This window comes from Nycticebus coucang, chromosome 2 (assembly GCF_027406575.1).
Source record: "Nycticebus coucang isolate mNycCou1 chromosome 2, mNycCou1.pri, whole genome shotgun sequence".
In the NCBI taxonomy this organism is placed as follows: Eukaryota; Metazoa; Chordata; class Mammalia; order Primates; family Lorisidae; genus Nycticebus; species Nycticebus coucang.
In genome coordinates this window covers 48,256,155-48,278,454 of record NC_069781.1, presented here as the reverse complement: position 1 = coordinate 48,278,454, position 22,300 = coordinate 48,256,155, and the positions used below count along the sequence as shown (strand labels likewise).

Here is a 22,300-nt window from a genome sequence, read left to right as displayed (position 1 = left end):
AAGGCGGCATCCTAGACGCCTCATGAAGAAGGATGTACTGCCTCCTAAATCCCCACTGCTCTTAAAACTATTTCTTTGTCTTTGTCTATTATTTCTCTATTAATTTTTTATAACTCTCATTAATAATTTTCCGTTGGTTTCTTGCACCACCAGGCCACTAGGAAGTAGACTAACAGTGTGCCGGGCATGGCTTCCCCGACACCTTTATCTTTCAATAAATTCTGTTCTGTCACTTACTTTTGTGTCCATGGGTTCATTCTTTGACTCAAGACCAAGAACCTGGCAGAGAGGAAGTCCAGCTACAGTAATGTGATAAATACTTCCTTACCATACTCCAACACAAAATGAATCATCATAGTCATTTTCTTTTTCTTTTTTTTTTTACTGTAGAATTATCTTTTTATTTTGGGTAAAAACCCACAGTCATTCTGGGGAGCTGTAATTAAAATTTAACAGCATTATAATTCTAACAAATAACTTAAATATCCTTGTGAGATAAATATAATAATTTATATTATATTTTTATTTATTTAATATATACTTATTATTATTTTGGAACCCGACAGTATTAAGACTACAAATCACACTAGCCTACATCTATCACCAATGACTCATACTGTTTCTTTCTAATGAATTGACCATTACATTTCCAAAGTTCTGAAATGGCCAACAGACCATAGAAAGATAATTCTTTAGGCTCCTGCTGGCCTTGATTCAGGGCCAATCATAGTCATTTTCTAAAAAAAGAAAATGAATGAAAAAAAGTGTAAAACAGATTGGTTGCATATCTTTCATATTGCTTTCAATGTATTGAAGAATATATAATAATTGGAATATTCCAGAAAGCTCTTTCACTCTAAACTACTAAAATTTTTACTCCAGGTGATAGTTAACAATTGTTAAGGATTCTTATTAGATGAAAAGAAGAAAAAGATAGGATTTCTGAAAAATGACAAAAGAATATTTTTTAAATTTAATCTATAGTCTTTCCCTTATGACAGTACCAGGAATTAAAAATGAAAATATACAAACAAAACAAGAGAACCACTATGAAATATATGGTCTGAATATCATTTGCTTATTGGCTAATTTTAGAAAATGTCTCCTTTTATATGTGTATCTAAATTGTTATGAATCTAATAAAATAGAATAATATTATTTTCCACAGAGTTGCTAGGTCACAATGCCAGGACTCCTGAACAAGTTAATTGTAGAAAGTCAGTTAAGAATTATTTAGTTCCTTAAGCACATACAAAGTTCATGGCAAAAATCTCCACTTTGCATAATATGTAGGTAGCCTCTCACTTACTCAGCCCTCAAAATGTTTAGTTATGCCTTTGGATAGTGGTGGTGTGATGACTGACGGGCAATTAGTCAGAGTACAAGAAATCTGCTTTAATAGAGAGATCATAGAAAACACTGGCCACAATCAAATAGAAATGTATTTTGTCTTACATAATAGTACAAGGGCTGGAGTGGATTCCAAGGCTAGTAGAATAATGCTGAATTCCTCAGTCTGTGCTTTTTATCCTGACACTCAAGACAACTGCTCTACGGCCTGCAATTCCCCCTAGAGGAAGAAAAGGGAAGTGTGACTCAAGACCTCCTCTTAAAAATGTTTAGAGCAACAGTTCACACGGAATATAATAGTGTTTATCCCAGTACAGTTTCAAAATGACTTCCATTTCTTTTTTTCTTTACAAAGGCTAATCCATTTCTCCAGAGAAGCTACAGTTGGAGGGCTGGAGTTGGAAGAGGAAAGGGGAAAAATTTTCTTCTACTCGCCGACTATTCCTTCCATGTTCCTTCAAAATTTTCCTCCAATCAATTTTTATTAGAGGAAAGCCCAAAATAAATACACAATTTGTCTTCTTACTTGTGTTAAGGAAAACAGACTTCTTTCATCTCTTATCTACAGCCTGGCTTCCTGTTCTCCTGTGCTTCTCTCTCACAACTACCTTAGCAGGGGTCCTCAAACTAACGGCCGTGGGCCGCATGAGGTGGTGTGATTGTATTTGTTCCCTTTTTGTTTTTTCACTTCAAAATAAGATACGTGCAGTGTGCATAGGAATTTGTTCATAGTTGTTTTTTTTTAAACTATAGTCCTGCCCTCCAACGGTCTGATGGACAGTGAACTGGCCCCCTGTTTAAAAAGTCTGAGGATCCCTGCCTAGGGTCTAGAACGTTCTGAAGTGCCCTCACTCAGTCCAAGCTGGACACATGCCTTAGCTGGTGTTATTCTTTAAATTATCTTAAAGGCATCTGAGCTACAAGGCCAACTTCAAATGTAGAATTCTTGTTCTCTGTAATCCAAAAAGAACATGCTGTAGTCTATAGAGCGGGCTCCAGGATTTCTTCTTTTCACACCAAGGGGTCATTCCTCAGAATTCAAGGCCATACTTCACAGTTGTCCAGGCAATTGTTCCCTACCTGTGCCTCAGGTATAGATATCGTACTAATTAGCTGCACACTGGTGTACTCTCTAACAAAATGGCCAGGGCAAAGCAGTGGTCACAGGTAATGAAACTGAAAAACGTTTGGCTTGTGATGGCTTACCCCGAGTAGACCCAGTGGTCTAAAAGTAGAACAAGTTTCTTTGGCCCTATGGACTCTGTAGCGACAGAGGAAAGCTAAAGAAGAGTCCTCTAAATACATGGAGCTACAGCAGGGCCCCTCCTACATGATTAGAGCACATCTTGGAGAATAAATCTCTTTTCTACAAATAGATAGCTACCTTAGAATTCATATTCCAGTCTTGGTGACAATTTGTCTTCTAGAGAGCTGCAATCTACCTCCTCTACAAGAATATCGCTTTAAAATATTTGAATAATTGAATGTGCAAAAGTTTGTTTCCTGAATAATTCTTATATCTGCAGTTGTTTCTTTTTTGGTTTTAGTTTACCTTCTATTCAAATTTAACCTTATTTGATTCTTCTTTTCTTCTTTATTTCTAACTTTGATACTTACTTTGTTTTTCATAACCAGCTGCTTTCACAGAGGGTTAGTTTTCTTTTAAAGATTTCCTTTGACCTTAATTAACGTGTTAATAAGTGTTAATTGTCAGCAATTTGAAAGAAAACAACACAAGAAATATGACAAGGGAGAACATAGCCAGAGAATTGGGTTTTCTCCAATTACTATGATGATTTCTAACCACTGCTAATCATCAGTGTGGAAACCATATGCCAAACTGATAGTTTATCTAAGTAAATACATGCTATTAAAAATAAACACATTTTAAGAATATTTAGAATAAAATCACAAGATTCTACCCTGCTATTCATCATTTTACATTGTTCATGTGTCTGAGTGTTTCAATAGACTACAAGGACCTAAGTGTCAGATACTGTCTCTTATTTCCTTTAAGTTCAGTGCCTGGCTCATGGTATGCAGACTAGACTAATTATTTGACACTGAGCTATGTGGTTTTTCAATTTATTTCATCCTTCCTTCTTGTCAACAAAAAGTAGCAGCCAAGTAAACATGCACTTCCTTCATGAAAAGCATGATTTATATAAATCAAAGAGTAAAATTCTTTTGCTTTTAAGCCTTACAATAAAAGTTTTGAAAATTCATAACAAAAAGAAAATCTTGAAAACTGCATAATATTTGTTACACTTCTGGTTATAGTGAGGGCACAAATAACTAGGTTACAATATTTGCATTTGTTTCATAGAGTTCTTCTTGTGGTTGTGTCCTGCACCCAAGAGGTGTGCTGTATACCCTTACATTGTGCCCATTAAGTGGGAGAACACCAATCCTGTCTTCTCCTCCCCTCTCCCTTTTTAACTTTCCCTCCCCTCAATTTGAATGAACTGAGTTTTTCTTTTATATAGGTGTGTGTTAGATCATCTATTGGCTTCGTATTAGTATTGAGTACATTGGATATTTTCTTTTCCACTCTTGTGATACTTTACTACAAATGTGTTCCAGCTCCATCCAGGTTAGTACAAAAGATGTAAAGTCACCATCTTTTTTTATGGCTGAATAGTATTCCGTGTTATACATTTACCATAGTATGTTAATCCATTCCTGGGTTGATCAGCATTTAAATTGAGCTGTAGCCACATAATATTTTAATTATTAGAACCATCTGCTTATGAAGCTCAGGAAATATTTGGAAAATTCTAGGTCTTCCAAAAGGGGTTGAAAGGCACTCGCTCCTGCCCCAGCCCTCCAGCCCACACTCACCATAGAGAATGTAAACCGCTATGTTCTGACCATGCCAGACCCCGGGAGGCCCAACTCCAACAGACCTGCCCCTCCACACATCAGACCTCACTCTCAGGCTGCAGCAGGCCACAGTGTGTGGCTGTCTCAGAAGCCTGGTAGCAGCCTGTCCACCCTCTGCCTGGGGCAGCCGTGGGGGCAGGGGAGGGAGGAATAAAACCTGTCACACTGGAAAAAAAAATTTGCATTCTATTCTCTGGTAGAGAAGAAAAAATGCCTTTAAAATTCAGAAAAGGATAACTTAGAGCTTTCTGATCAAACAACTAGATGTAATCTAGGAACAGAGATCATCAGTAGCTAATAAAACAAGAACATGCATTTCAAGATGACATACATCTAAGCAGAGTCCAACAAGGAAAGAATAAAACCCTGGTATGGACTGGTATATGACTCATACTTGACACTGTGCTATGCTTTTGGCCTCCTGGCAGCCCACATAACACCTTGCAGGATGAAAATTGTAGAGAAATGTGAATACTGTATCATTTAGTAGGGACACTACAGAAAGTGACATGAACAGTAAGGGCCTGAATTTACCAAAATTAGAAATTATTATGACTATTTTTAGAGACAGAGTCTCATTTTATCGCCCTCAGTAGAGTGCTATGGCATCACAGGTCACAGCAACCTCCAGCTCCTGGGTTTAGGTGATTCTCTTGCCTCAGCCTCCTGAGTAGCTGGGACTACAGGTGCCCGCCACAACACCTGGCTATTTTTTGTTGCAGTTTGTCCAGGGCTGGGTTCAAACCTGCCACCCTCGGTATATGGAGCCTGTGTGCTACTCAATGAGCCACAGGCGCTGCCCCCCCAAAAAAAAATTGGAAAAATTATTCCAAAAAGAAAAAAAGAAAAATTATTCCATGAGCCAAGTTATTCCAGTTATAGGAAATCAGGATTACATAGGCTTATATGTAGAATTTATGCTTTTGAAAGTTTTTAGCTATTGTGAAAACAATTTTTGAATGATTAGTTTCTCACAAACTTAAATTGGACTCAAGGTTTTGGCCCAGTCTCCCAACTGCAAGCCTTGGTTTGATTCACTTTTTTGTGGGTCAAGCTTCTGTCCTGCTTTATCAGCTTCTAATTACTATTTAATATTAAACTTCCATGGGTTTAAGACTTTTATTTATTTGTCAAACTGCTGTCATAATTTCTTCCCAATTTTGCTTACTTCTTTCTTTTGCACCAGTAATATATACCAGCATGCAATAGGAAACTAAAGAGCAGGTTCAGCGCCCATACCTCAGTGAGTAGGGCGCCGGCCACATACACTGAAGCTGGCAAGTTTGAGCCTGGCCCGGGCCTAATAAACAACAATAAGAACTGCAACTTCCAGACATTGTGGCAGGCGCCTGTAGTCCCAACTACTCGGGAGTCTGAGGCAAGAGAATCGCATAAGTCCAGGAGTTTGAGGTTGCTGTGAGCTGTGATGCTATAGCACTCTACTGAGGGTGACATAATGAGACTCTGCCTCAAAAAAAAAAAAAAAAAAGAAAAAGAAAAGAAAACTAGGAAAAGAAAAAGAGGCATAACTGAAATGGATATTTATTATTTACTTAAGAAGTTTTCAGGTTGATTATCTCAGAATTAATCACTTAATATTATCAATACACTCAAGAAACTAAGCTATTGTCATATATCTTTCTCAGATCTAGTTTTGAGATCTGTTATTCAGCCTCTACACTTTCTAACCATCCTGGAAAGTGGGACATTGACTAGTTTGCCTAGATTTTAATTAGGCTTCCTGTCCTCAAGTTAAATGTGTGAAAATAGAATTATTTGTTTATCTTTAATCACCTTCACTGCACAGATTGCATGTGGCTAACACATGTTAGTATAACCTTAATAAGGCCAATCTCAATCTTCTTTATTTGAGTCAGCTCTTCAGTCTCTCAAAGATCAGTTGTCCTCCTCAAATGTTACTCTCTTATTCACATTAACCTCAGAAACACTCCCACCTTCAACTTTCCCCTCTCCTTATCTCTCTTCTCCTCTAAATCCATTCCTCTCTCTTTCTTGATCATGTCCGTATCAGTTTTGCATTTATCCACCTCTATCTAAATCTCGCTTTCTTTTTCCCTCTACTTTGCCAGCTTTCCAGTTTTTTTGATAATTGCTCATGACCTTGATCCTGTTCGTCCAATTCTCAGACTCTGAGGACAAGAAGCTGTCCCCTTCTCAACAAGTTAGTTTAAGGCTTGGTCTTATTTTGACTTACATGCTATAATAAAAGATCCCTGATCTATGATAACACAGAGAGGAATTTTCTACAATTCAGAATTTTCATAGGATTGAACTTCATAAGCTTTCAAATTTTTACTAATTAGTTCAACTTCTTATGATTTTTACAAATGCCTCTTTATGGTTTGAAAAGACTAAGAGGTCAGAGTAAATGAAGGCTCACAATTTCAAAAAATGACTCAGAATGGATTAATGTTTATCTGAGGCTTATCATAGAACTAAGGAGATTGAGGAAAAATTTATTCTGTTCTTATACCTTTTCATCCAAAATAGACTGGTTGAAAGTTAAAACTGCACACATCAAAGAGATGAATTAGTCACTAATTAAAGGCATCACTTAGAAACATCTAGAAGGGTTAATCAGGCCTAACCCTTGATAACCCAACATGACTTAGATGACATTTTTTAATTACCAATTTTGTTAATGGGGTCCATGCAAAACTATGGGGCTATTGGAAAACATCACATTCATTGGCATAATGCCTTTCTCTCTGAAATCTATGGTTTGACAAAACACCATGAAGATGTACGAAGTGACAGAAATAAGTTCAAATAATACTAATTCATAATTCTTCAACTTAAAAACCATGAGGGAAATTATCCAAATCAGTAGAGTCATCCTTCACTATGCTAACATCTTTAGTGTATACACATATCTATAAATACTACAAGAAAAACACATGGCTAAAGACTTTGCAATTTTAATGACAAAAAAATGAAAGTATAAATGCAGGATTCCCAATAACTTCCATTTAAGAGACTTGTTCTTGACTTCCCCCAAATACACTGAAATGTTGGGGAGAACAATAAGCTCAGTTAATTGGCATCCTCAATTTTGGTAGATATCAGATCTACCTAGAATACTTCAAAATTCCTTGCCATAGTTTCTTGGAGAACACCAATCATCTCTATGGTGGGCTTAATTTACTTTTTCATTGGCTCTGTATTTCCTGAACTCTGTAATTTTCAGCATAGTATTTCATTAAGTTCCAGAACCATTTTAATGTATTGAGAGAGATTTAGTTTCCAATTGAAATGTTATTTTATGTTCACCTGAGGGACTATAACCTTTGAAGTATCAGATTTCTCCTTTTCTTATCTTTGCCCTCTGATATCTGATAGATCGTCCCAGTTTTCTTGAGTCTTTACAACTTCCCAAACACATTACAATCCCGAAATTTCAAACTTCATTATTCACATTCTTGACTCACTTTGTGTTATGGAAATGACAGTGGTGGGGCACATCTGGTAAGCAGGTTCCTTAAAGTTGGATGTAGACTTCACTTTGCACTTCCTGAATCTAACTATATACCTTTTTTTTTTTTAATTTTTTTATTAAATCATAACTGTATACAATGATATGATTATGGGGCATCATACACTCACTTCATAAACCATTTGACACATTTTTATCACAGTGGTTAACATAGCCTTTCCGGCGTTATCTCAGTTACTGTGCCAAAACATTTACATTCTACATTTACCAAGTTTCGCAAATACCCCTATAATATGCACCACAGGTGTGATCCCACCGATTCCCCTCCCTCTACCCACCCACCCCTTTCCCACTTCCCCCTATTGTTAAGTTGTAGCTGGGTTATAGCTTTCATGTGAGAGTCCCAAATTAGTTTCATAGTAGGGCTGTGTACATTGGGTATTTTTTCTTCCATTCTTGGGATACTTTACTAAGAAGAATATGTTCCAGCTCCATCCATGTATAACTATATACCTTTTAAAACCTAAGACAATTAAGGGTCTCAGAGCTATTATTTAGGATTCTTGACAAAAGGCTTGTTATTTCCAACTCTACACCATGCAACACATCCATTTTACCTGTCAAACAACCTAATGAAAATTGATCCAAGATTTGTGAACCATACACAGGAAAATCAAGATTCTTATTTCTCCCCAAATTAAACACTATTCTTGCTTCTATATCCTCCAACATGATGTATTTTGCCTTTGCTGACTTGTTCTCTGCTTTCCTCTTAATACCATTTCACTCTAACTTTCAATACCCTTTGTTCATGGTCAGTAGCAGCAACAGAGAAGTAAGTTATAGCTGATAGCTGATCCTGCCTCATATAATACAGATCCTTCTATTAACTATTAATGCCCCAAACTTAGTCTCTGGCATTCATAAGAACATTCATCATAGAAGGAAGAATCTAAATCAACTCCTCTACTGACATTGGTGGATACATTTTACTCCCTATCTGGTGCAGTCTTCTTTTTTTTTTTTTTATTGTTGGGGATTCATTCAGGGTAGAATAAGCCAGGTTACACTGATTGCAATTGTTAGGCAAAGTCCCTCTTGCAATCATGTCTTGCCCCCATAAAGTGTGACACACACCAAGGCCCCACCCGCCTCCCTCCGTCCCTTTTTCTGCAGTCTTCTTGCTTCACCTTTTGAAAACGTAACACTGGTAAAGATGTAAAGAAAAGAAAGGAAACCAACTGCAGTAGCAGGACCTTTCTTCAGTGGTAATTAGATTTAATTTGTCTACCCAAATCTCATGGATATCAATATGTTCTTAAGTATCATCTGTATCTTCTCTTAGTGACTTAAAGCTTTTCCCTTGGAAAAGGCTATTGCTACTGTCACTGCTAAACTTTCGTTAGAATAAGTATTTTCTACAGGGGCTATTCCACCTGTTCTTTCCAGTGACAGAGGATTTATTCAACAAGTAAAGTCATCCAATAAATCTAAAGATTTGTCCTTTATCCCCCAAATTACATTGTCCTTATCATCCCTACCCATCTGTAGTGATAGAAAGACTATTTTAAAGGGAAATGGCTACACTGACAGAATAACTAAATATCCCATTGCTCTTGTCCCTGAGTTCCTTCCAGTTCTTTCCTGATGAGTCCCTCCAGCTATTCACACAAGAACTAATACGGGTCAACCCATCCTTACTCTGCATGAATTCTCAAAGATTCTGATCCAGTCAATCAGGCGTTCTAAAATACTGCCAAATATTTATGAATTGTCTCTATTATTATTACCAGCAGGTTGAATTCGTGCTTTTCCTTCTGTCCTCTCATCCAAACAATTTCCCAATGAAGAAGAAAATTACACATAAAACTAAATGTGAGCCCTGTTGGAAGGGCACGGATATCATCCTACTTACCACAAGAAATGCTGCCAAATGGATCCAACCCTGGATCCATATTTCCCATCTAAAGAGGTACAAGATCAGTAGCTAGTATGAAGACATCCACCCCATTGGAAGCCCCTCTCTCTTAGGAGCTCCAATAAGCAGATGGTGACATAAGAGAGACAGCTTTCCCCCAAACTGTAGGCCAAACAGATGTCATCATAAGGTGATAATTTTCTATCTAAAATGTGAGAACAAGATGCGCTAAGATTACTTCGCCTACTTCCTATCCTCAACATTTTTATCTTCTTTGCTATATCCTTGTTATTTTTTATTCTGTTCTGTGTCACCTTTTTCATCCACATAACTTCCCTTATTTTAACCATAACCTTTCATAATGAGTCTTACTTCATATTATCTCCTCCTCCTCACCCAAACTGTTTCAATCATTGACTCCAGTGACCCAAGAATCTACAGCATTCCATCACTCAGTTCATGACACAATCTTACAGTGCTACTTGCTGGCTATGTGCTGTTTTTCTGTAAGAAGATTCCCATTTCTTCCAAATTCCTAAGCATGTCTTAATTTAAGGACATCCTGTGTGTTAACACAAAAAACTTCACTATAGGTTTCAAAAATATCTATCACCCTTCAACCTTAATAGTTTTCAAAAGACTAATTTGTGCTTCTACCTTAACATAAATAAGGTCCCATTCACGAGCCTAAGTATTTTCAATTGCATCTAATTTGTTACCAGCTTAAATGCCTATGTTATTTTTTTAGGAGGCAAAAGTACATACGTTTAAAAAATCCTGGGAACTTTTCTCTTTCCAACTCGATAGTATAATGACTACCTCAAAAGACCTCTAAAGAACAAATCCACGAGATAGTTATACCCAGAAAAACTGCATAGCTTCTGTCTTAGTAGAGTTGGGCTTTTACATCTAAATACTGTAACCTAGGTGGCTTAAAGAGCAAGCATTTATTTCTCACATTTTGGGAGACAGCAAAGTTCGAGATCAAGTGGCCAGCAGATTGTGTTTGGTAAGGGCCCTCTTACCAGTTCATATTTGAAGCCATCTTCTTGTTGTGTCCTCTTGTGGCAAAAGGCACAAAGAAGCTCTCTGGGGCCTCTTTTATAAGAGTACTAATACCATTCATGGAGGGCTCTAGCCTCACAACTTGATCAAGTCCTAGGGGCTCCACCTCCAAATACCACTAGATTGCAACATTTCAACGTATACATTTTAAGGGGACACAAATATTTAGTCTCCAAAGTTTTTTTCTTTTAATTTCAAAGTATTAGGGGGTAAAAATGTTTTCGGTTATGTGGATCACTTTTGTAATGCTTGAGTCAAGGCTGTAAGTGTGCCCTTACCCAAATAATGTTCATTGTATCTGCTGGGTAGGTTTTGCCTTTATCCTTCCCTCTGTTTGATTTCCAATGACTTCTACCATCCTCTGTAAACATATGTTCTCACTGCAAATTGCCAATAAACATATGAAAAAATGTTCAATGTCACTAATCATCAGGGAAATGCAAATTAAAGTCATGATGAAATATCACCTTACACCTGTTAGAATGGTTTTTATTAAAAATCTAAAACCAAAAGATATTGTCATAGATGCAGAGAAAAAGGAACACTTATACACTGCTGGTGGGGCTGCAAATTAGTACAACCTCTAAGGAAAACAGGTTGGAGACTTCTCAAAGGACTAAAAGTGGTCTTACCATTCAACCCAGCAATCCACTACCGGATATTTCCTTCTCCAAGAAGAAAAGTCATTTTATTAAAAAAAAAAAAAAAAAAACAACCTATATAATCTCTAATAAGGCATATTTTATTTGAGGCAGCTATGTTTACACATAGCTATCTGCTTGTTGACTAGACTAAATGCTATGACCTAGATAATTTAATTAACTTGCATCCAATCTTTAAAAGATACTTAGTACTTCATTTTCTCTGAGCTAAGTTTTCCAGGAACCAGATAGAAAGTATAGAAAGTATAGAAAATTCCACACCCTTAGGTATGAAATCCTAATCCCATGAGATTTTTTTCCAAATTCTCAAAAAAATGTTAAGAACAAAACTGTAAGAAATTGAAAGTAAACCTAAAAGACTATCTACCAAAGTGGTTCTTGAATGAATGTCTTTCATGAGTAGAGCTGTGTCCATGTGGCAACTCAGTAAGTTAGTTGAAACTCCCACAGTTTCCACAGTCTACTGTGGCAATGAACAGAACTGCAGACAGTCTTACTGAAACTGCCTACCTCATTGCCAGAGAACTACAGGAAGTCCAGTAGTGGTCCTCTCCATTAGTCTGGCATTGGACATAACCCAGATTCCCATGGGGACACTTGTGCAGTAGTCAGAAGTGATTACCATGCATATGTTTCTTGAAACCTCTCTAATATTTTTGCCCTACCAAAAATATTCAGACCACAGGCTGACAATGTGTCTGATTGCCCCAGTATATTCAACCTACTGTCCAAGGACACTACAGGCCCAATGTCCTAAAATCTTCTCAACTGTCTTCCATCAATCCTCAAATCTTGGTTTTACTCTCATTAAACCTTTTGTCATATTTTATTATATTTAATAATTATTCTATTTATTAAATATCTCTTGGTTATTGCCTGATCTCAAAGATATTCCGAAAGCTGTAACTCCAACTCCAACAGCATATGTAACAAACAATACAACTAGTCTTTCAAGGTTAACAAGAACATAAAGACAAGCTCAACCTCAACAATTATTTGGCAAACTTCACATGGTGAATCTGATTCTAATCCTAATAATTTTTAATATCTGAGTTTGTCTTAAACAACATGGCAGCATGTGTGCAGGACCCAAAGCTGAACGAGTTTTCACCATTACCTGTACTTTGCCTGTTGACTTGATCAGATGTTAGCCAGCCTTATTTCTTTTCCACAGGCCCCTGAGCTTTGGCTCACCACTGCAGATTACATAAGCACTACCCACCCCCACTGAGAGAAATGTTTCTTGCCCACTTTTGCCACTTTCTCACTGCTTTTGCCTGCCTTTCTCCACAAAGTTTCTACTACCCTACTTATCCTTTCCTATAAAAGAAAAAAGCCTCTTCTGTTTGATATTGAGACACATTTGTATCCTGGATATAGACAAAACTCCTTATTGCAATAGTCTTTTAGAGTGAGTATATCTTTTTTTTTTTTTTTTTTGCAGTTTTTGGCCCGGGCTGGGTTTGAACCCGCCACCTCTGGTATATGAGGCCAGTACTCTACTCCTTTGAGCCACAGGTACCACCCTAGAGTAAGTATACCTTATTTATGCCTGGATTTATTTTTATTGATACCAGTGAGCTTAGAAGAAGACCTTCACCTCAGGAGCTGATTTTAGCATTTGAGATATTGATCATAGGACCCTGTTAAGCTTCTAACCCATGACCCTGTGAGATAATAAATATGCAGTGTTTTAAGCCATGAAGCTTGTACTAATTTGTTACTGAGCAATAGAAAACTAATAAATGTAGAAATGCACAATGTGAATTTGTGTCCCAGTACAGAATAAAACTTAAACAATGTTCTTAATAGAAATATATTAAACACTTTATATAGTCCACATAATTGTTTTCTTTTGTATTAACTGGAAAACTTCTTTCACTTTATACAGTTAATATAATAATCCATGCTGAATCCAATCATTTTATATTAAAAACTTAAATATTTAATTACAACTTTTTTCTGATAAACTCTTCTGGAAGATGCCTGGAGAAGGTGGTTTTTATGATCAAGAAATATGTCTCCTAAGTACATAAAAAATAGTATTTTCATTTAAAATTGGTATTATATACATTATTTAAGTACAGTGATATTTTTCATAGTATATCACATCTACCAACAAAAATTATGCTATTGGCTGACTACTAATATTCACTTAAAGTAAACATCAGCAGACATGTTCTTCATTTTTTTTTTCATTCTTAGAGCCATTTCTGGGATAAAGGAAACAAAGAACATGTTAGAAAGAATAACATATAAGACATCAGAACTTAACACAAAAATAAGTCTGATGCTTAATACACTAAATAATTTTATGAAGTAAGAAAACTAAATTTGGAGGTTTAAATTTTGACCTCCTAATAAGCAGATCATTATTTCTCCCCTCCTTGGAATAACTGGCAGTCATATTTAATTTTTAATTAAATAATGCTAAAACAAATTTAATCTATGATTAATGAGAATTTTGAAATGTTTTCTCCAAATATCTTTGAATCTGAGAATTTGGTTAGAAGTTTTCTCTAATTTAACAAAAATGTTCAATATGGATATGCAGACTAAGTAGAATTTGACAACGTGTAGCTATTTTCTGATAATTAAACTGAGGCATGACCATGTAGCATTATATTTATTTTGGTAGGAATACCACCCAGAAACCATACTGATCTACCAAAGCAGAATATCAAAGAGCTTCTGGATTTGAAAACAAGAAGTTTAACAAAATAAAAGAATGAGTAAGGAGAGGCAGCCAGGAGGAAAACAGGAAAAATAAATAAAACTCTGTGTGAATCAACACTGCTATCCTCTCTCTCTCTCCTTCTTCCTAGAATAATCTCCAAAGTAGGCAAATTGAGCTTCCTAGTAAATGCAGACATTAGTGCCATATGGAAAACAAAAAAGCCTTCCTTATTTTGGTGTATAGGATCCCTCAGCTAACTATACTGGGCCTAGAGTTAAGCTGAGAACAGAAAAATTCTCATTAAGTTATAGAAGTTCCAGTCTATCATTCTTATCTACTAATAATATTTAAGAGCCAGTAGATATACAGTAGAACCTCTACAGCTGACCTCCTCTACACTGACCACCTCCTTGAGTTGACCTAATTTTCATAGACAGAACATGTACCACATGCATCAGTACAGAAGGCCTAGTTCCTTCCGTTGACCACCTCTGTGTGTTGACAGTGTGTTACATGTAGGGGTGGCCAGCCCCGACACTGCTTGTGGGTATCCCCATTGCTTGGCAGAGACAAGAGAAAAAAGGAAATAAAGACAAAGATGCAGAGTAGGAGTTATAAGTGTGGGTCCATGGGGACCTTCACCACCTTATGAGAGGAACAGTGAGGACCCTTTGCTCTGAGTTAACTCAGTATTTATTACATACATTATCTCCAAACTAACAAGTCAATGAGCAAAGCAAAAACTGCACTAGATGTCATCATTCTTACTGTGTTTCCCTTTTCAACTAAGCTATTCTGTAACTAACTTTTGTAAGTGCTTACATTCCACTCTTTGTTATCTATAAACTCAGGGAATGAGATAGGGTTTATAGAACAAAGGAACAGGATGTGAGAGCAAACAACAGGCGTGCTTCACACAGCAACCAGAAGAGGCAGTTAAATCTCAAGGTTTCTGCGGGCAGATAGGCTGAGGCCATAGCCATATTAGGAGCAGGGGAGAAAGAAGCTGCCCTTATCTTGACTCCAAGAGATTGTTTCTCTTCTACAGAAAGCCAGCTGCAGGACTGTTCCCAGTTTCTAGCAGCAGCTCCTTAAGTCCTCTGAGACCTTGTACAGGCTCTGAGGAGGGAGTAAAGTCAGGACTCAGCAAGACATTTTTTTTTGTCTTCTTTTTTAAGTTCTGTGCTGTCATGTTCAACAGGGTTTGGGGGCTCCTGATACGCATTGTGGTCTCCCTGTGTCCATGCTCTCTTCAGAATCCACCTCGTCTGTCTTTCCTTTGTTCCCTTACTCACAATCTGCATTCCCTAACTTACACTTAACATAAACTTTTCATAAAAAAATCCACTTTAGTTATGCTTAAAGAGGGCACTTTCCTCTACCTCTGCTTGCTTCCATTTTGTCCTCCCATATCTCCACCCACATTACAGCCCCTTGGGTGGGTCAGCTTACGGAAGTTCTTCTGTATAAAGAAACTGAAACAAGATGAAGAAAGAACAAATGAAAGGAAAAATTTTCAGGAAAACTCTCAGAAGCGTTCAGGATGGTATCACCTTGGAGAAAATATCTGCTAGAAAAAGAACCAAGAAAGTAATATAGAAAAATACTTTTTTAATATTAAAATATAACTGTTGAAATGAAAGATTCATTAGAATATTTGTACTATTAAATTGTGGAGCTCTCATGGTGTAGAATGAAAATCAAAAGAGAGAAAATATGAACAAAATGTTAATCAATACAGAAAATCTTTGCAAATAATGTTGGATTAGTTTTAATAAACAGGAACAACAACAAAAAATAAGAGGATAGGAAATTATCAAATAAGTAGGAAATTTTTCAAAAAGACAGCAAATTGGCCAGGCACAGAGTAAAGACATAATAAGGAAGGCATAAGGAAATTATGGAAATATGGATTAAAAGATTATTTTTAAAAACCCTTAAAGATTTGGGAAATCAAATAAAAGAATGAAAGTCCTGATTCCTTCGGAATATTTGGCAATACTATGTAAGCAAGATAGGTAATGGTAGAATTTTTTCAAAATTCTGAGGAAAGGTGACTTTTTTGCACCCTAAAATTCTATCTGTAGCTAAATGATTAATCAGAATGAGAGCAGAATACAAAGCATTTAAAAATTTTAAATGTCTACCATGTAACATTTGTTAGCAAATTATGAGGTAATATAGGCGGCACAATAAAGAAGGCCAGAAAAGAGAAAGATGATAATTTGGTTTCTAATATACCATTATCTATACCGAAAATGTAGAAAATATAATTGCCAAGATAAAAGTGTTTAGTCTGAGAAAACAACAAGTTCAGATTGAAACAGTAGAATATGTAAATGTCAGAGATACATGAAAGGAAAGAAACTTGGATGAGGAGTGGGAATAAAGTACATAGGTAAGAATAACTTGATAATCTTAAGGCAAATAGTTAAAAAAATGTTAAGGGAGAAGGAAGAAGGCTGTTAGAAATTCTGGCACAGAGGGAAACTCTGTAAGAAAATCATGCCAATTTTGAGCAACTTTTAAAAGCATTTAAACAAAGTTCTAATGTTTTGATTTCCCTTTGAATGTCACAAGTTCATGAATATTAATCATAAAAAAGAAATTGTAACAGTGGATGCATTAATTAACATTATTTATATATTCATAGTAAATATTCAGAAAAAATAAATGAGTATTTAGAATCACTTTTTGAAAAACCACAGGGGACTATATTCTTTATATTACAACATGCTCTAGTTATAGAGAAAATTAAATATTATTAAATTGGACTAAGTAAAAGAATGTTGAAAATTACAGAAGATGAAAGCAGAAGAGAGAAAGGACAGGTAAACTTGAAGACACATTAAACTATTCAAAAGAACAAAAAGAAGAAAATATTTTTTAAATAATGTAGAAAGTACCTCATTTACCTACACAACAAATTCAAACAGGCAAATAAAGAAGATTTTGAATAATAAGAAGAAATCATAAAAGAAAAGGATTTAAAAAGATTAGCTACCTACATTTTTAAGAAGTTAAAAAATTTCAAGCAAATAAACATCAAGAATATCAAATCAAAGCATGTCACAATCATGTTCTATAAAACAAGCCATAAAGAGAAAATTTTAAAGTAAAGAAAAAAAAAGCACATTGTACAGGGAGCAAAGATAAACATTTCTATGCAGAAACAAATGCCAGTCATTATATACCCAATTAGATAGATAAAAGGGCACAATTAGATAAAAGAAGCACAGAATTGCCAGCATGGAATTATATATCAAGTGAGATATTTATATAAATAAAAACTGTGACAAAATAAACATACTATTAACTAAATAAAACTTAGAGAGTTTCACATAAACATCTATACTGAAAGAAGTGTTCAAGTTCATGACCCTAGGGAAAAATAGTAATTGGATGGAGAATTTAGATTTATAAAAAAAAAAAAAAAAAAAAGAATGGAGAACACTAGAAATGATAAATATAGTATGTTGATAAACATTAACCTTTCCCAAATTTTTAACTTTCTTCACCATATTACAAGATTCATGGACTGTTTAAGGCAGAATAATGATGACAACAGAACTATACAGTTAATCCGTTATGAAAAATAAAAGAGTAGTACAGAAAATAGAAGGTAAGATATTGAAGTATTGTGTTGGAAATTTTTGTACTGTATGTAAAGAAGTATAATAATGTTTAAAGGCATACTATGACAAGTTACCAATCTATATTTTAAATCCTGGTGTAAAACTACTCAAAAATAAAACAAGATATAGCTAAGAGACCAACACTTAAGATAAAATGTTATCATAAAAACAATATAGTAAAAGAGGGCAGGAAAAGAGGAACAAATGAAAAAAGTAAAAAATGAGACTAGAAAATAAGTAGCAATATGGTAGATTCAGGCAAAACATATTAAAGATTACCATAAACATAAATAGTCTAAATATACCAATTAAAAGGCAAAAATTAAGGTGGCAGAGCAAAATGTCAGACTAGAGACATCTCTTTGCTGACTACTTAGGGGGAGATAGGTGAAAATGGACCTTAGGCACTTCTTGCTGGGGGAATCTGCACAGAAACATTACTCAGGGATACAATGAAGCAGCAGAAGACCTCAGCAGCCAGTGTTGAGTTCTGGAGCTGAGGAAAACCAAAGCAGAAGTTTGGTGCTTGATATGACCAATGGTTGCCCAGTTGACAGCTTTCCCATGAAGGTTTGGGGATGGAAAAGGGTTGTCCTGCAGTATTTTGATTTTGCACTGATCTGTTCACTGGAGCAGCAAGACTCAAACAGTGTCTGGAGGCCAGGGTTGAATGCTGGGCTGAGTGTTCCTCCCATCAGTATGGCTGCTGGTGAGGACACCACTGTGGGAAGATTGCTTGCATAGGAGGATCAGTCTGCAGAGTACTAGTGCAGGGCCAGTTCTGGCATGCCTTCTAAGCACAAGTGGACATTCTAAGGGTGAGTTTAGTGGCTCCCCATCTCCTGGGAGGGATAATTTGTTGTCAGGGCACACTGTTTGGTGGGCCTCCTGGGAAGTCTAATGAGAGCTTTGAGACCCCAGTTCCATAGGGAATGAATGCTGAGGAAGCGAACAGTCCCAAAATGAGAAGAAAGGAAGACAAGATCCAGTCTCCTTCAGAAATAGAGAGTGGCTTTCAATCCCCATCATATACAGCAAATCCAGCATGTGTTCTCTGTCTTCTAACAATACCATAGTGCCACCTGGTATCCAGGTAATATATTTCAATATAAATATTAAGTAGTTGACTATTTAAAATTGCACAGAACCTTTATGGACACCTTGTATACATATACATATACATATATAGTTTTACTTTTTCTCTTTTTTAAATTGTTTTTTCTTATTTTTTTCTTGTCTTTTTTCATCTTTTGTTGTTTTTGCCATTTTTTTGTTTAGTTATTTTTTTGTTTGTTTGTTTTTTTTTTATTTTTACATTATTCAAAAGCAAGGGCTCCTCTATTTGTGCTACTGTTTTATAGACACCTTTATTCTTTAATTCTTTCTAATTTGTCTTTTTTCTCTTTTTGGTAGAGATTTTTCTGTTTCTCATCTTTCTCAAATAAATTGCTCATACAAGAAGTAACATGCCTTTTTTCCTCTTCTTATATAATTATATTTTTAATTTTTTATATATTTTATTACTTTTTTTCATTTTTTTCCTCTTCTTTGAGGCTGGGAGGTCTGGCTGGGGGGGGTCCTGGCATTGGTTTGACTCAAGGAGGTCTTGGGTGTTCTTCTAGCCTTGGCCTTTGGAAATAAGGTATTTGTAGGTCTCCAGTGTGACATAAAGCTGATATCTTTCTATATTTAGAAGATGTGGGGTCTTGCTTTTTCCCAGGATGGTAAGGTGCTCTGAATTTGAGATACCTACCCAGCCTGGCCACCCAAAGACCAAGAGCTGTGAGTATGGCTAAAGCACTCCACTGAACACCACCATTTCTCCTTTTGTTCTCTTTCTCTTTTATTATCCCTATTCTCTTCTCTTCTTCCATTTGTTTCTTCCATTGCTCTTTATTTTTATTTTTACTGTTTATCTTTTCCTTTCCTTCTCCTTTTTCTTTCTCCTTTCTTTTCTTTCTCCTTTTACCATTATCTTTCTTTTGGCCTTATACAAAAAGGCCACTTCAACACCTAAGGGCTGAGACAAGGTAACTTAAAGTGAAGGTGATACTAAGAAAGAAAAAGTAGGGGAAGAAAGTGAACAAGAAGAAAAAATACATGAGAAACCAACAGGAAAATTCTAGCAACATGAAAAACCAGAATAAAGCATCCCCCTCAAGACATCATGAAGTAGCTAATGTACAGGATTCTACCTATTAAGAGTTGATGGAAATGACAGGAAGGGAATTTAAAATATGAATGCCAAAAATAATAAAGGGAATTGAAAATAGAGTGGAAAAACAGAACCAAAAAATGGACAAAAGATATGAAAAGTATAGAAAGGATATGATTCATCTTAACGACTTAACGGAGTTAATAAGGGAATTTAAAAATGCAGTAGAAAGTGTCAATAACATATTAGACCAAAGAGAAGAAAACATCTAAGAGCTAGAGGATAAATCTCTTGAGTTAACCCAGGCATTTAAAAAAAGAAATGAAGACAAAGCAAGCAGAATATTTATTCAGAGTATTAGTGGACTCCATAAACCATCAAACATACAAATTATAGGTATTCCTGAAGAGGAAGAAGAATGTCCCAAAAGAATGGAAGCTGTACAGTAGGATATCATAAATAAAAACTTTCCAAGTATCACTAAATATTCCAAATCATTTCTTTTAGAGGGATATCAGACTTTGGGTCCTCTCAACACAAATAGAGCATTTCTAAGACATATTGTAATGATTCTGTTCAAAGTCAAAATGAAAGAGAAAATTTTTCAAGCATCCAGGAGTAAGTGACAATTGACCTACTGGGCCAGATACATCAGGGTGATTGTGGAGTACAGCTGACTCTTTCCAAGCCAGAAGATAATAGTCAGCTACCTTTAACCTTTTTAAACAAAATAATTTTGAGCCCAGAGTTCTATATCCTGCTAAAATAAGCTTCAAAATCAATGTGAAAATCAACTCTTTTACTGACATACAAACATTGAGGAAATTTGCCACAACAAGAAAAGCTTAGAAAAAAGCTGGGAAATACTTAGATTTATTCTCTACACTGATCATCACAATGAGCCACCAGCAAAGTAAACAACCACAAACTAAAGGACAAAACTTACAGCTTGCACAATAATGCAAAGGATAAAACTAAGCAATAGACATTCACAAAATAAAATGAATAGAACTCCATCACACTTACCAGTTCTCTCAATAAATGTTAATGGCTTGAATTCCCCCCAGAAAAGGCACAGGCTGACAGATTTGATTTAAAAACAAACAAACAAACAAACAAAAAAAAACACACACACACACACAAACCATCCACATGTTGACTCCAGGAAACACACCTAAAATTTACAAGATAAACCAAGACTCAGAGTAAGGGACTGAAAAATGATATTTCAGGCAAATATAAATCAGAAGAAAGGAGGGGTCACAATCTTATTTTCATATACAAGTAGATTTAAAGAAACTAAAATAAAAAAAGACAAATATGGTCTTTGTCTTCATACTTGTCAAGGGAACAACATGTGAAGAGAACATTTCACAACTTAATGCTCCCAGATTTATGAAACAGACATTGATTTGTCTAACCAATATGATATCCTATAACACCATAATATATAGAACTTTAACACCTCTGTGTTTGACAGATCATCTGAACAGAAACTAAACAAAGATACAAAGGACTTAAATGCAACCCTAGAAAAAATGGGCTTAACAGATATATATATATATATATATATATATATATATATATATATATATATGACAATGTTAATGCATGTATGTTCTTCTCATCATCCCCAAAACATACTCCAAAATAGTTTGTAACCTAGATCACAAATCAAACTTCTACAAAACTAGAAGAATTGAAATTGTACCTTACATCTTTTTCGACCACCTGGCAATAAAGGTAGAACTCAACTTCAAAAAATTTTTATTCCCACAGAAAGACATGGAAATTAAGCAACTTCATGCTGAATAACTGTTCAGTTAAGGAAGTGATAATGAAGGAAATTATAAATTTCTCAAACAAAACAACAATAAAGCTACAAGTCACCAAAACCTGTGTGATACTACAAAAGCAGGCCTAAAAGACATCATATTAGTTGCCTGTATCTGCAAAACAGAAAGAGAGTATTTCAACAATATAATAAATCATCTTAAGGAAATGGAAGGGAAGTGCAATGTAATTCCAAACCTAGCAGAAGAAAAGAAATAACTGAAATTAAATCATAAATAAATGAAATTGAAAATAAAAGAATCGTTAAAAAAAAATCAATGAAAAAAAGTTGGTTCCTTGAAAAGATAAACAAAATAGATAAACTTTTGTCCAGATTGACTTGAAACAATAAAGTAAAATCTCTAATAATGTCAATCAGAAATGAAAAAGGAGAAATAACAAAAGATACCACAGAGATACAAGAGATTATCTCTGACTATTACAAGAAACTCTACACTGAGAAATTTGACAATATGGAGGAAATGGACCAATACCTGGAATCACACCATCTTCCTAGACTTAACCAGGAAGAAATAGATCTCTTGAACATCACAATATCCAGCATTGAGACTGAAGAAGCATTAAAAAAGCTTCCAACAAAGAAGTCATGAATTCTATGAAACCTTCAAAGATGAGCTTGTACCTATACTGCAGAACCTATTCCAAAA

The 22,300-nt window shown here is 35.4% G+C and overlaps 1 pseudogene; it reads right to left on the bottom strand.

Moving 5' to 3' along the window:
* Positions 1–614: 614 nt before the first annotated feature.
* Positions 615–724, bottom strand: LOC128580302 (uncharacterized; annotated as a pseudogene).
* Positions 725–22,300: the final 21,576 nt, after the last annotated feature.